We start from the raw sequence: 15,196 nt of genomic DNA on the forward strand, positions 1-15,196 counted from the left end.
CACTTCTTTAACTGTCTGGGTTGGTTCTACAACCAAACAAGACAAACACAGACTTCAATGGATAATTAGAACTGCAGAAAAAACTATCAATAACTGCTGTATCTTGTGATTCTTGATGAATGTATTTTTTTCTTTTTTTACTATTATGCACCAAAGACAAATTCCTTGTGTGTCCAATCACACTTGGCCAATAAATAATTCTATTCTATTCTATTCTATTCTATTCTATTATTATTTCTACAGATTCCTCACCCCCAACCATCCCATAGGACTCTTGGCAGGAATAAACTTCTGTTCTAAAGTATCCACTGTCAATTTGAAGATAATTGAGCATCTTCTGAAACAGGTTTGTTTTTAATTACTTCCAGAAAGCAGCTTCAATAGGAGCTAACTTAAGTTCCAGTAGGAATCTATTTCAATTGCTGTGTAAAAGCAGCAACACCATACTTTGCCCTGCTTCCAGCTGATTTTCTCAGCAAGATCAAATTGGCTGGGCATACATGGGTCAAATTGTTGTTTTGAAGAACAACTTTAGTCCATTTCAAATTCACTAAGCAATATTTTTTTCCACAACATGTGTTTCAGAATTATAAGCGCTGTAGATAAATATTGAAATAAAAGCACTCTGGACATAGTAAAGTAACACATCAGGGACCAAGGCTTTACCCAGCAATCCTAACTGTACTATTTCTATTTGCAGGAAGAAAACTTAAAGTGTGTATCTCTGTTTGCACGCGCATGGGGTATTCAAAGATATGGTCATCTACCTCTTGTTATATTCTGTGTGTAACTGGCATCCACAAGGCAAGAAGGATGGTGGTTGCAGCACTGTGGATAGCTCCCAGTGAAGAACTTGCTTTAAGGAGGACTAGAGGTGAACTATAAGACATGACAAATTTCTTCTTCAGTATACAGTAGAATATTCTCAAGGCAGCATTGTCTGTTCAAAGAATGATGAGTTTTAAAAGTCTTCCAGACCTGTAAGACATTGAGCAGATATGGCAACATAAGAGAAGAGACGTTACCATCTAAGGTTCAGAGCTGGTGCTTATGAGGGCCTAATTTTAGTTCTTCACATTCCTTAGCAGATTGGCCATCTCTTCTGCCTCCAGACTCAAGAGCAAGGTCTTGACACTGCGGTCTGAAATGCCAATCCATTTTAGAGCACATCTGGGAGAATATTTGACTCCATACTATTGCATGTTCTCAGCAGCCTTAAGAAAAAATAATAAATATTTTCTATTTAGGATTATCCTAAAGGTCAATTAAACAAATAGCATATAAGTATAATCTTTATTGTCATTGTACTTAAATACAACGAAATTGGTTAGGTCAATAACTTATTTTTTCAGGAATTAGGCCAGGATTGGAATTTGTATGTTGAAGAACATGTATGTTTAAGATCTGAATGTTATTTTGCACTTTGGTTGTGTAAAACAGTTTTATTTATTTATTATGAATTGTTATTTTGTATATTATTTTGAGTTGCCCAGAATTATTTTGTATAAATATTTTAAATAAATAAATAAAGATGTACTAGTTAAAACATGAGACTGATTCAAAAATACTCTTGAACGTAGTGCTCTAAGGAGGGCGTTGGGTTAATTGTGGTCTATTAGTCTAGCTTTCTTAATGTGCAAAAGAAAAATATAAAATGAATGAATGATTTCATTCATACATTACATTAATAAAAAGGCACAACATTAATAGTGTGACAACAATGCCAATTGAATTATACAGAAATGAATAACATGAACAGCTGAAGTGATAAAGAAATATCCTTTTACTGTTTCTACTTTGGGTTCAAAATATAAAAGCATATATGACAAGAATTCCATCTGTATGTCATGACTTCTGTCAAATAAGTGCCACTAGTAAGTCCATGGGAAATAAGAAAACTATGAAATTTTGGGATGCATTTCAACTGTGCATCAATATAGTTATACAGACACTTGCATGCTGAGAATTGCATGCTATTTGATCCCTCTTAATTCAATATACTTATGTATGGAAAAATGGAAATTCTGTGAACTTTATATATGAGAAACTTCAAGAAGATGATGAAACAAACAGTAAAAATAGTATGCGGTTGGGAATCTGCTAACCAACATTAGTTATAAAAGTTGGCTGGGAGTGTCAGCAGCCAGCTGTGAAAACAAGTGGAATTTGGATGGGAAACACTGAGAAATGTCAAAGAATAGATTAGTGCTGTTATCAGTACTGTTATATAGATTATCATATAAACAGTATATGACATGGTCAGAGGTTCTTTATGAGGCATCTTTTATTAAATGTTCTTAGAACAGAATTGTCAATGATATCTGTTAGACATCAAGGTATTAGGCTAATATTAGACTAAAAAAATAAATGGTAGTTACCATATGATTTTCAGACTGTTCAGAGTTAGGCTCATAAACAGCTCTATGACCTATTGCAGAATATTGGACCAAAAAAGTGAATGGGCTGGCAATGGGGACTGGATGCTGGGTGGGCCTGCAGTATTAGAAAATAAAAAGAAATTGGGATAAAGAAGTAAGGGCTCTACTGATAGAAGGAGGAACCCTTGAGGAAGAAATAAATAAAAGGCACTTACAGGATCTGCACAGAATTGACTCCAGTTCTCTGTGAGCCATGACTTAAGTAATAACAAGTTCTTGTTTCTAATCCTTCAAAACTTTCAACCTATAAAAATCTATAACTGAATAGACTGATGAATATGAAACGCTTCTCACACAAAAGGAAGGGAGTGGAGAAAATGCAACCTTGCTAATAGCATGAATATTTTTACATGCAAGATGCCTAAAACTCCTCTCAGTGGTTGCCAATGATTTAGTTCCCCTTCACAAAGGAACTAGTGGTTGCACAGAGAAAACACTTGGCACATTTAACTGCCTTGTGTTATGTTTTCTGATATTGTATTCTATGAGATTCCTCTGGATGGCATGCGCTGTAGATGAGAGCTTCCTACCAAGAAGAAATGATTTTTTTCTAACACAAAAGTTTTGGGTTTTTTTTTTAACATTTGATCAAAGTAAGGAATTAGAAGTCCTTCACAGACAATTCAGGACTCCCAAACTTAGAGTTCTGAAGAGTAAGTCTTAAAACATATCATGCTCCCTCTGGAAGCCTTCTCTTAGAAAGAGAACTGAGATTCTTTCTGTGATGTCTATGGAGATTCTCAGTCATCCAGGTTGTCCCAAAGTTGCTTTTTCAAAAGACAACTGGACTTTCTTTGTTTTTTCCTTGAAGATGTGAAGCTTTGTAGATGACAAGCAAAATCTTCAAAGAAAAAAACAAAGTCCAGTTGCCTTTTGAAAAAGCACTTTTGGGACAACCATGATCTAGATGTGGGGCACATTCTTTCTGTGAGACTAGAAAATTACTTCTGGAAATTCTGAAGTGGAACAAGTAGTCTCTAGACAATATAATTGACAGAAAGCATAACCAAAATTAATAAAGAAATTGCTTTTCTTTTTGACAAACAGAACACTTCATGAGTAATGTTCTATTCATAAGTAATGCATTTTCTGTGAGCAGAAAAGCTTTAAATGTCTTTCTAATGCCTGGAACTTGGTAGGCATTTCACTGGTTGGTTGTTACAATATTTACCAATTCTATGATGATTTTCTTGAGCCTCACTATGCTTGATCTTCCTCCCTCAAAATCAGATGCAGTTTTCTGCCAAGCATGCAAATCAAACTATGGAACAGAAAAAGAGACATGGATATGTTTTGTGAAACCAGTTTATGAATGGAGAAATTGTAACAGCTCGGTTCAGTAACGGTTCTCCTTTCAAATACTTTTTATATATTTAAATACGTTCAAATCTAATGTAGCTTTCATTTAATGGATTTAGTTTGGAAGAAATGGGCAGGAAGAGTTGTTTGTTACTCTACATCAGAAGTCAGCTATCAATTGCACCTTTCCAACAACCAAAAATATTTCAATGTCTAGAGCATTGTACATGTACTATAAAACTGTATTGGTCCATCAATAAACCAATGATAATACAATACTTTTACAAATGAAAAGCAGGATAGCACACCTGAAGCATGGAAGAAAAAAAATACAGCAATGGCTGAGCTTCTCTCTTGTTTGATGTTATGTCCATACAATTGCAATTAGACAAACAGGAAGAGAAGGGTAACAGATGTGGCAGATGTAAAAGAAAAGGAGGATGGTTTGAAAATTGCAGGCTTGGTGGAAAAGGCTGAAAGGGACCTGAATATAAAAGATTCAGAGATGATAGAACGGATGAGTGATGCAGAGATGGGTTGCTGCCGGTTCGGCCCGGATCGGGTAAACTGATAGTAGCAGCAGTGGGAGGCTCCACTCACCCACCCAGATTTCATGCACGGGAGCACATGTGGGAACGCACCTGAACCGGTAGTAAAAAAAATTAGCCACCTACCTGTGGAGTGATGAGTTGAACTTTCTTAAGAAGAAAGGCAAATGAACACCCATTTGTCTGAAATGGTATAGGGTTTCCTGCCTGAGCAGGGGGGGTTGGATTAGAAGACCTCCAAGATCCCTTCCAACTCTGTTATTCTGTTATAAGGTGGAGTGAAAACTGCCCCCTTAAATGTCACATGAAATCTGTTTAATTTCTTCATAATCTCTTTCTAGTCTTCACATATCCTTCTCTTTCTTTTTGATTGCTCTGCTTTCCAGCCAGATACTTTATGATTTCTTTGACTTAGTTTGGATGTAGGCTGTTGTGGGTTCTTAACAAACAGTTGTGATATGTTTATGTTGGATTCTGCAAATCTGTTGGCTCATATGCTTTGCTGATAGAAATGTTCATTCTGAAGGGAAAGAACTATGTCCAATAAAAGCATGCCTTGTTGGACTGAAAGGATGGTTTAGCAGCTCCTCCAGACAGCTTTGTTGTTGCAGTGTTGGGACAATGCCAGCAGTTCAAATCATGCTTAGCTATAGTGTCCATTGAGAAACTCTGAAAATGGAACAAGATTCAACCTTAACATTAAATGGAATGAAGCAGCTGCTTCAGATAGTGGGCTAGAAAGGCAGTCATCTGGAGCTGACCTCTGTTTTCTGTCCTTCCAACCCAGTGTACAAGACAGATATTTTATTGTGTGTTTTATTTCCAGGCAAGCTTGGTTCATATGCCACAGCTTTTTAAGGACTTTTTAATGCCACCTTTATTATTTTAGTAAATGACTCAAAACTCACCCTGTGAAGTGAGTTGGGCTAAGAGAGAGTGACTGGCCCAAAGTCCACTCAGTGTCTATGAAAATGAATGAATAAGGAATTATATGAACACAATGTTTGGTCTGCTGTTGCCTTAAAAGCATGCCACTCTTGCCATATTTATTTGCTTCTTTATGAAGCTGAGTTTTATAATAATAGTCTTACTCAGACATTTCAAGCAGGTTTTTCCCACAGAATTGCTTGATTTGACAGCTTCTGATGTCTTTGTTATTTTACATCAAAACAAGTTGCTAAGGAAAAATTACATCTTCTAATTAAAGTACAATGAGGTTGCTAGTTTCCCAGAACTATTCAGGCACAGATCCATAAGAGTAAAACAAATCACAAAAAGAAACAGATTCCCTGTGTCATATTGTAGTTTTCCAGGTCTGAACAAAAATTCTTAGGGAAAATACTCAGCCAAAAGCTTTGATCTGTACAATTCCTTCTAGGTGAATCATAAACAGCATTCTGGAAACCATATAGCTTGCAGAAGGCAGTTGATAATTCCTTCACTGAAAGAACAGAAATTCATTCTGGAAAAACACTGATTAAATTTGTGTCCCATACAAGCAACCAGTTATTGATACTGGAAAAATCAACTACCAAATATTTTTAATCTCAATTTTTAAAATTAGATTCTGTTAATGGTTTCCCCTATTGATAAAAACCTATGAATTGCAAATCTTCTGATAGCAATAATATCTCTTATGAAACTTTTGTCAGTTTCTTTTGGGCATGATTTGCAGATACCATATATAGATAGATCCGACAGTGTTGCAGATGAATATGTAGTAAGGAAGTTCATATAGTATATTTAAAATTCCTTATCAGTCAAATGGGACTCCCTATTACAGTGATGGCGAATCTTTTTTAGTTCGCATGCCAAAAGTGGGGGGAGTGCAGGGGGTCTTGCGCAGGAGTGCCACACATGTGCATGCTTCCCCCCCTTGGCGTGCATGCGTGTGTGACCAACACTGCCCCCTGGCACTTTTAGCGCTCTTTTTTCACCATCCTCAGGCTCCAGAGGCTTTCTAGGAGCCTGGGGAAGGCAAAAACAGCACACCCCAGAGGCCTTCTGGAGGCTTCAGGAGTTTCCCTGAAGCTTCCGGAGGGTGAAAAACCAACCCTATGGGCAAACCAGAAGTTCAGGAACAGACTTCCGGTTTCCTTGTAGGGCCATTTTTGCCTTCAGGAACCTTCATGAGGCTTCCCTGAAGGCTCCAGGGGGCAAAACATGGCCTGTTTCCTTGTAGGGCTGTTTTTGCCCCCCCCCCCCCCTCCGGAGCCTTCAGGGAAGCCTCCTGAAGGCTGAGGAGGGCAAAAAATGGCCCTACGGACAAACCAGAAGTGACTTCCAGTTTGGCCATAAGGGCGTTTTTTGCCCTCCTGAGCCTTCAGGAAAACGGCCCTATGAGCAAACCGGAAGTCTGTTCCCAAATGTCTGGTTTGCCCGTACGGCTGGTTTTTCATACTCCGGAGGTTTCAGGGAAGTCTCTAGAGGGTAAAAAAATGGCCTCAAAAGAAGGCCAAAGTCAGCTGGCCAGCATGCACATGTGCGCTGGAGCTGACAAGGTAATGCCTTGCATACCCTAACAAATGGCTCCGTGTGCCACCTGTGGCACAAGTGCCATAGGTTCGACATCATGGCCCTATTACTTATTCGGTGAATTAAATCCTTTAATTTCATGCTGATAGGATATAACTTGGGGAAGAACAAAGTGTGATGCTCAATTAATTCTGGAGGGCAGAAACTGACCATATAGTCCCTTACCTATCCTCAGCCCACTGTGATTGTGACCCCTTACTCTGCCATTCAAGTGGGGTTCTGTCTTAAAGTATTGTAATGAAATTTGCTGCCACACTTTACTTTCTTTGGGGCAAATCTCTGTGCTTTGATTGGCTATTGGATGCATTGCAGGGGCAGGAACATCTGCTTGCCCAGATCAATGGTTGCTGCCCCATTAATAAACAGTCCTTCCTTGTGTTTTCCTAGGTTTGGCTCCATAAACTCTGCTGCAAGTACTATTAATCTCTAAGTAATATACTCATTACTCCATGTGCCTCATGTTCATAGGTCACCAGTTTGGACCTATTAAACAATTTCTTTTCCTAACCACCAGTTTTCTTGAGCTACCAGTCTCTTGTACTTGCTTAAAGAATACACAACAACAGTTTATTAGTATGTTGATGAAATGCTGGACCTTCAATTTTTTTTCTTTTTACAAGCACTCAGATGGCCCAAATAAATAAGTACTGCATATAAAGCTGTTTGGGAGCTACAATAAATGTTCTAATTCAAGCAATAGCAAAAAACCAACAACAATAAAATACAGCAACAGTGAACTTATTAAAAATTAGAAAGTAGTAAAGTGGATAATGCAAGTAAAGAGAAATAATAATTTTAAAAATTATGCTGCATTTCAGCACACTGATCCCGTACTTGTCAGGGAAACATTGCAACATAAAACTACAGACAGAGTAGTCTGAGAGTTACTGCAGCAGTGATCAGGGAAGGAGATTTTAAAAATGATTGCTATATATAAAAATGCATTTTCATACTTTAATTTCATAAACTGCATCAAAAAACACTTTCCCCCAAAGTATCCATATGTAGTAAAATCTGTTCAAAGTAAGAAAAAATATTGCTTTTCTGGTGTGGAACGTTAGAACAGCAGTGTAGAAATTGTCTAGGAGATGGGTGGATGGATGGTTGTATTTTGCAGTAGCTGGTGCTGGCAATCTAGGCTAAACATCTGGTAAACAATTACTGATATGTCCCAAACCAGTCTGAGTTTTCTTAAACCAGCTTGGAGTCCAGCTAAGCATCAACATAGAACAGGAACAGCTTAAAGGTATAGTGGAGAACAATCCTAAATCTTCCCCTATGGAGAAGTGGGAGAGCTCGGGATCTTTCAGATATATACATAAATCCTTCAAACTACTCCATTACTCAACTCATCCTAATTCCTATCTCCTTTCAAGGCTTCATGGGAATTAATTTTCCATCCCATTATTGAACAGAGATAGGACTACCCCCTCTGCTTATTCTTTATACAATCACACCCTCCTCTACACACAGGCACGCACGCAAGCGCATACACACATACACATGCACACTATATACTATTATATAAAACCATAGAGAATTCTTTTGTATCCTACTTCACTGACGGTACTGTGGCTAATTGGCTGTGTCAGACTGAAATTCTCAACAACTTGACCTGCATATCTATGAATGTAAAAAATCCCATTCATCCTTAGTTAATAGGTTTCCTCTTTTTTGATGTCTAAATAGTCAGCAAATTATTTGCTTACGTCATTTTCCTTCTTGAGCAGTCAAATCATGTCTCTCAGAAGAATTAGAAACGGTTGCACATTCAAGCTTCAGGGCTCCAAAGATACTATATTTCTTTTCTGAACTGATAAAGCAAAAGCCTCAGCTTGAAATTCTATCATTTATGGCAGAGGTGTCCAAACTTGGGAACTTTAAGACTTGTGGACTTCAACTCCCAATATTCCCCAACTGGCTGGGGAATTCTGGGAGTTGAAGTCCACAAGTCTTAAAGTTCCCAAGTTTGAACACCCCTGATTTATGGTTTTAGATATGCTTCTCATCAGTCAGGTATGTTGCACAGTTCAAAATTAATTGCAACTGGTGCAATAATTTAAAACAATTATTTCTAAAATGTGAATGAAAATACTGTGAATTTCCCAGTTAGGTTTCCTTCTAATGATCAATTGGGTTATAAGAATTGGATCAATGTTCAAGGCAAGAATAATCCAAGATTCCTATCCAAATATATGAAGCTTTGTTCACACATGGGATTTGAATTCTTTGATCTCTTCTATAATTCTGTTCTGGCAGAAGCGATCATCATATCATCCAACTATGAAATTTGCCAAGTCTCTGCTTTATACTGATGGCTTCCAAAAGCAACGTAACAGGAATGGTGCCCTGTGATGGATCAACAACAGAGAAAGCTTTCCTGAGATATTCTGAGAGTCAGCCTGTTACCCAATGCCCATGACCAACTTTCCTTGCAATGCTAATAGCAATGGTCATAGTCAGATCGCTTAGGGTTCAGTTTCCAAAAGCCCATGTAGGATGGATATTATGGGATCTAACATCTCACAATAATTGGAAAAACTGCCCATGATCTGCAAAAGAATATTTGTGCAGATATATCCTGCTGACTGGTCATACTATAACAGTTGGATTTTTTCAGTGTGAATAAATTTTGCAATGTGGTGCATCATTAACTATAGTGCTTTATTAATAATCACTTGATGATACTCACCCTCTGTGGAACAGGTGCTGCTTGTAGTGCTATTTGATTCCCCCCCCCAATTATTATGTGTGAATAATAATCATGCATAGCATATTTCATAGCCAGCCATTCACTGCATAACAAATCTTCTGGAATGAATGCCTTCTTTGTTGTTGTAAATGGACTGAATGGTTTCTCTCTTAACAGTTCACTCTTTTGATTGCTTAGCCTATGTCATCTCTACAATGATTTCCTGGTGACAAAAATTCTTTCCTAGCAGCATTAGCCCAACATATGAATTGAAACTTCACCATTTTCCATGGCAAAATTAAAATGTGTTGTCACACATGTTTTGTGTTGTGAGTTTGAGCATGTCTATCATAGCTGTCGTTCTCCAAAGCTCAAGTGGGCAATTCTAATCACAGAGAGAAATGCTGGCTTAGTTGTATAGGAACAGAAATTAGATGCCTTAGGAAGCAGCTTTTTCATTTGTTTAAGTCTTGTGGCAATGTGCACAGAAGAAAACATGATTAATGCAATGCATCCTTGAGAATGATCTGCACTGCATTTCACAGTGAGCAAGACAAAAATAAGACAACTGTGTTTTATATATCTGCCCTTTGGTGCCCCCCTCTGTAGTTGTCTTTGCTGTTGTTCCTATTTCCTAGCAGAATCTCTGATGCTCTCATCAATAGGGAGGGTTAGGGCAAAAGATACAGAGACAAACACACATCCAATAAGGAAACAACAAATTAAACTCTTCTTGGTGGAGCAGCTGTCCAGTGGTCTTCCACCAGGCAAATCTCTAGTTGCTGAAAAGTATCAGATTATGTGCCTTTTACCTTGGCCTTAGGTTCCTTTGCTTTGGCATCTAAAGGTGCCACTTCCTTTCCCCTCTATATTGGACAAGAGAGTATCAGTCAGGTCAGGGTGAGAACAAATGTCCAGTTGGCTGTATACAGATATCAGCTGTTTATGCCTTTTATCTCTAGCCTGGGTAGGGCTATCTTTCTTATACTGTTTTTATCTTACGTGCTGTATGAAAGAAAAAAAAAAACAAAAGGAAATGAAATCACAAAAATATGTTGCATTCTTTTTTTAAAAAGTCATAGCCTAAAGGAAGAGATTCAGGCATTGATCTATCATTTCAAAGCATATTCACAGCGAACACACCCATGAATATGAATGCGTGCCATATTTCTCCTGCTTAACTATTTTCTGACAATTAAAGAGATTTGCATAAACATCAGTGACAAGGTATTTTAGTGCCAGATGTGGGAACTTCACTTACCAGTTATAATGAATATCCTGTTTTAGAATGGCAAAACAAGTTAGTATGATATCTAAGCAAGTATGTCTGCAAAATCATTCTCTTCAGGCAAAATATTCTTAATGGTTATATATTTTATATTTTCATTGAATAATTTTATATTTTCATTCTATCAGTCTTTTTTTAAAAAAATCAGCAGCTCTGAAACTCAGTAGCAAGTAAAGCTAATCAAGCAACAGCCAAGTAAAAGTCTGCTAGAAGTTTTCAGATTTGAAAATGCATGTAACCATATAATCCTATTCCCATAATATTGTGAATTCTTCTTTCTTCCAGTTACAATTTCACCAAAGTTGAAATTGGGTTTAAAACATATTTTGAGGTAAATCTGAACAACATTTCATTTTTTGTTGTTTTATACATGTACATGCTTTTTTATATGGTTTTGGAAAATGCTCGACTTTACTTTTTAAAATTAAATATTTGGAGCCGTTGTCCTTTCTTTTGAATATTTGTCATTTTCAGTCTTTTAAAAAAAGTTACTTTAATGTTGTATAACTCTGAATCAACCAATTAACTTTTATTATAGTCACAGACCAACATTACAAATAAAAGCGTTAAAACAATAATAATAGTAAAAAAAAATAAAAAAATAAAGACAGGCAGAATAATATATTGAGATTGGTGATGGATTATCAAGGAGCAGTTAGAATCTGCCTAATTTTGCATACAGCAAAACAGAATTATCACATTCAGAAAAACTATCTCAAACAGATCTCATAACAGATCTCTAATAACTTGCAATTACCATTGCAAGTAAAAGAGATCAGTATATTTTATCAGGTAATTTTTTCTATGAAAAATTGCAGCTGTTCTGATTCCATTTGTTTTTCCACCTGGGGCAATTGTCAACTTTATCAACTTTATCAATTAGATGTTCCCTGAAGAAGAAAGATTGGCGGTGGGTGGGTGGGTGGGGGAAGGCTTTCCTTCTCAATAAATACTGGTATGTAGTTTCAAATAATCTAATAAAGCTACTTATCAGAACCAGCTGGAAAATTATACAAATCCCTATATGTGCATGATTCTCTTAGCTAGATAAGTGTATTTGGGGGTGTGAAGAATGATTTGGAGCCTTAATATTTAAATTATTTACAATAAAAAAATCTTAGGAGTTAGGACTCTCAAAATTCCCTTTTGTTTCAAAAACAATGAAATAACTCCAGATTCTTGCCATGCCTTATGATTTGACTAAGGCTAAAATCTTAGGACCACATTGCAAATGGTCCCTCCCACCACTCCCAAAACTGGGAGATTATTTTTACTGATTGTGCAATATTGGGAAAATTGATTCATTTATCTCCCTCCACAGCATTCAGCTCAAAGAAATCGATATTCTACATACTGTTGCACTAAATAATCTAATCTAATAATCAGGTTGGATATTTATTGACTGAAAATAAATAAATAAAAATCCTCATTGCTGCCGGTGTGGAAGTGCTTTTCATTTTCATTATCCTCATTTCTGATAATCTTGGAACACAAACAAGAGCTAGGAGCCGAGGTGGCACAGTGGTTAAATGCAGCATTGCAGGCTACTTCAGCTGACTGCAGTTCTGCAGTTTGGCTGTTCAAATCTCACTGGCTCAAGGTTGACTCAGCCTTCCATCCTTCTGAGGTGGGTAAAATGAGGACCCGGATTGTTGGGGGCAATATGCTGACTCTGTAAACCGCTTAGAGAGGGCTGAAATCTCTATGAAGCGGTATATAAGTCTAACTGCTATTGCTATTGCTAACATGGAGAACATGAATCAATGAACATTCCCTTTCTTTCTATTCAGCTCACGAGCAGACGTTTACTGTACTAAGACTACCATTTAGTTAATATATTGTCACCTAAGTTACCATTGGTCATAAAGTAATGGAACATCTTCAATCCCACTCTGCACAAAATAAATTGCTGTGTTCCAATTTATATTTCTGACTACATGTATTTGTGTGCAGTTGTATGGTGGTTTGCAAATAAATAAATGTTGAGAGGCAGCAGTAGTAATAATGAAGTATGAGGCAAGGGGTAATTATGAAACATAAACCACTGATATTTTCAAAATATTATGCAGACACTCTGCTGTAATTTCTACATTACCTTTAAAATCTTCTGAGAGTTATTAAGGCAAAAAGATAGCATACTGGTAACTCTACATCCAGATGTTTTTTATAACTATCATATGGTTGCATGTTGCTACAGCCTCTGAATTGGGTGAGGTGGAAGGTAACATCTAACAAATGCCTACAAGCAGAGACAAGTATCAGGAACAATAAAAAGAAATTCTATGAAAGTGACAGACAGAGAATGCTGGCTTAAGAGTAAGAGTTAAAGAGTTCCCCTAAAACAGAGGTTTTTCTTGATAGAGTTTCTGTTAAAACAGAAAACAGACTTCAACAGATTTCAATAAAAATCACTAGCTTCACTGCAGTTTTAATAAATCAAAACATAATCAGAAATAAGTTGACTCGGTAATTTAAAACCAATGAAATACCATAAAGTAGCCAAAGCTAATCTCAAAATGAGGCAAAACTCTAATGAACTCATAGCCTATGCAGAATGAGAATACATTCATTGACCTTCCTGCTTTTGTTTTAGACAAAGAGAATTCACTTGAACATAATTCATAAAAAGTGTGAACTTATTTTCATGGGATCTGAAAATGGCATGGAAGTATCGTTTCTCTAGCAAAGCAACATAAAGTACAAGCCAAAGTAATTAGTAGGCAAGGAAGTGGCTTTATGATGATCTCCTCTCTATACAAGCATCCTGTGGCAAATAGCTCTGAGTAACACAGGAAACTCTTTTAACATGATTAAAAATCCCTATTTTCATGTGGCTTCCAAGTCCCCAAGTATTTCTGCTGTTCCCCCAAAAGGTATAATATTCAAATCTTCACTCAACTGCCCATAAACAAACAAAAACATTTCAACCCTTGACCTTGTATTGTAATCTTAAAAGTTCAGCACTAGATTAGAACATTATTCTAGAGAAATATCAGAAGCACCAAAAGAGATGTGGAGGGAGAGGCAAATTGCATTCTGGATTGAAACTATCGCCTATTAGAATAAAGGCATAGCTACAACTTCTACTCTCCAATCCTGACCTTTTCTACTTTTTCCCAAATTGCCTCAAGTCCTGCAATAAAAATCCTCTTATCCACCTAAATGAGAAACCAAATAAATATCTTACCTTCCCTAACAAAGATTTTATTGTGTTATGTGTATTTGTCCTGTTTAAATGATTTTTTAAAAAAACCCCAACATTTCCTTATGAGTGAGCACTTTAAAGACATCAAGTGATTTTTTTTTTGCCTGAAGACCAGGAGGTGAATAATACTAGCTCAGCAACTAGTAAAAATGATCCATGGATAACCAACACTGAGAAAAAGACTGTGCCAGAAGCAGACAAAGAATGGCAGAAAACAAACTGGGGAGTTAGCTGAGCGTTGTTGACAGATGACATTTTTCAAATTTGTTATCCATGGAACAATATGATGTAAGTGTCTCTGTGTTTAACCATGGCAGCATTCATCCATTTATAAAGAAGTGGGTGAGCACCTGTTAGCTCTCTGGAATACTTTGCTGAATGTATGCTTTGATACCTAAAAAAAATTATCATTGTATAAACACAACCAATATCTTACATGTTACCACATGCTCATAGAGTAGAATGTAAATTGTGAAATTATAAGATAAGATAGATCAATACAATTAGTCCTTGCTTAATGAGCAGTCACTTTTTCAGTGACTGTTTAAACTTATGCTGGTGCTGAACAACTGGTACATATGACTCGATGTCAAGTTATGACAGTAATTGAAGGTCTAGCCAATCACTGGATCACCATGGTCACATGATTGCAATCTGGGTGTTTGATGACTGGCACACAAATATGATGTCACATTATCCTGCTATCACATGATCACAATCAGGATATTTGGCTCTCTATATCTATGTATGTGCAATTTGCAGATAAAACTTTTTGCTAATCATTGTTTGTGCTTTATCAACATGTCTTAACCAATAGCTGAACACTGAAAATGCCAATTGATTAGTGAGCAATGTTGTTTCAAACTGGCCATTGACTGAGCACATTGTTCTCAATAAACACATTTTCATTTTCTCTAAACAAGCGGCGAAAATTTGAATGACTTCCACATATTCCTGAATTTCGATTTGCCTGGAAAATTTGCATTTTTTCTAAGAATTAAAACAATGCTGAAAGCATTGCCAAATGCATTGCAATGCTTCAAACTTTTCTTTCCATCATGTACTACAGTAGAATTGATTTGCAGGTCATTCGGGCAAACTAAGTGAACATGACATCTCAGCAGAACCTTTGACTGTGATATGGTAGTAACAGTAAAAACAGATCACATTGTTTTAGGGAATCCAGTCATT

The 15,196-nt window shown here is 36.8% G+C and overlaps 1 long non-coding RNA gene across 1 annotated transcript; it reads right to left on the bottom strand.

Moving 5' to 3' along the window:
- Positions 1 to 207: 207 nt before the first annotated feature.
- LOC116508753 lies at positions 208 to 10,668 on the bottom strand. The gene is made up of 4 exons (XR_004255416.1): positions 10,325 to 10,668; positions 4,412 to 4,954; positions 3,610 to 3,699; positions 208 to 978 (listed from the first exon to the last, which is right to left on the bottom strand). It is a non-coding gene; the product is annotated as an uncharacterized LOC116508753 (long non-coding RNA).
- Between the last annotated feature and the right edge of the window lie 4,528 nt (positions 10,669 to 15,196).

The sequence above is a fragment of the Thamnophis elegans genome, chromosome 5 (genome assembly GCF_009769535.1).
Source record: "Thamnophis elegans isolate rThaEle1 chromosome 5, rThaEle1.pri, whole genome shotgun sequence".
In the NCBI taxonomy this organism is placed as follows: Eukaryota; Metazoa; Chordata; class Lepidosauria; order Squamata; family Colubridae; genus Thamnophis; species Thamnophis elegans.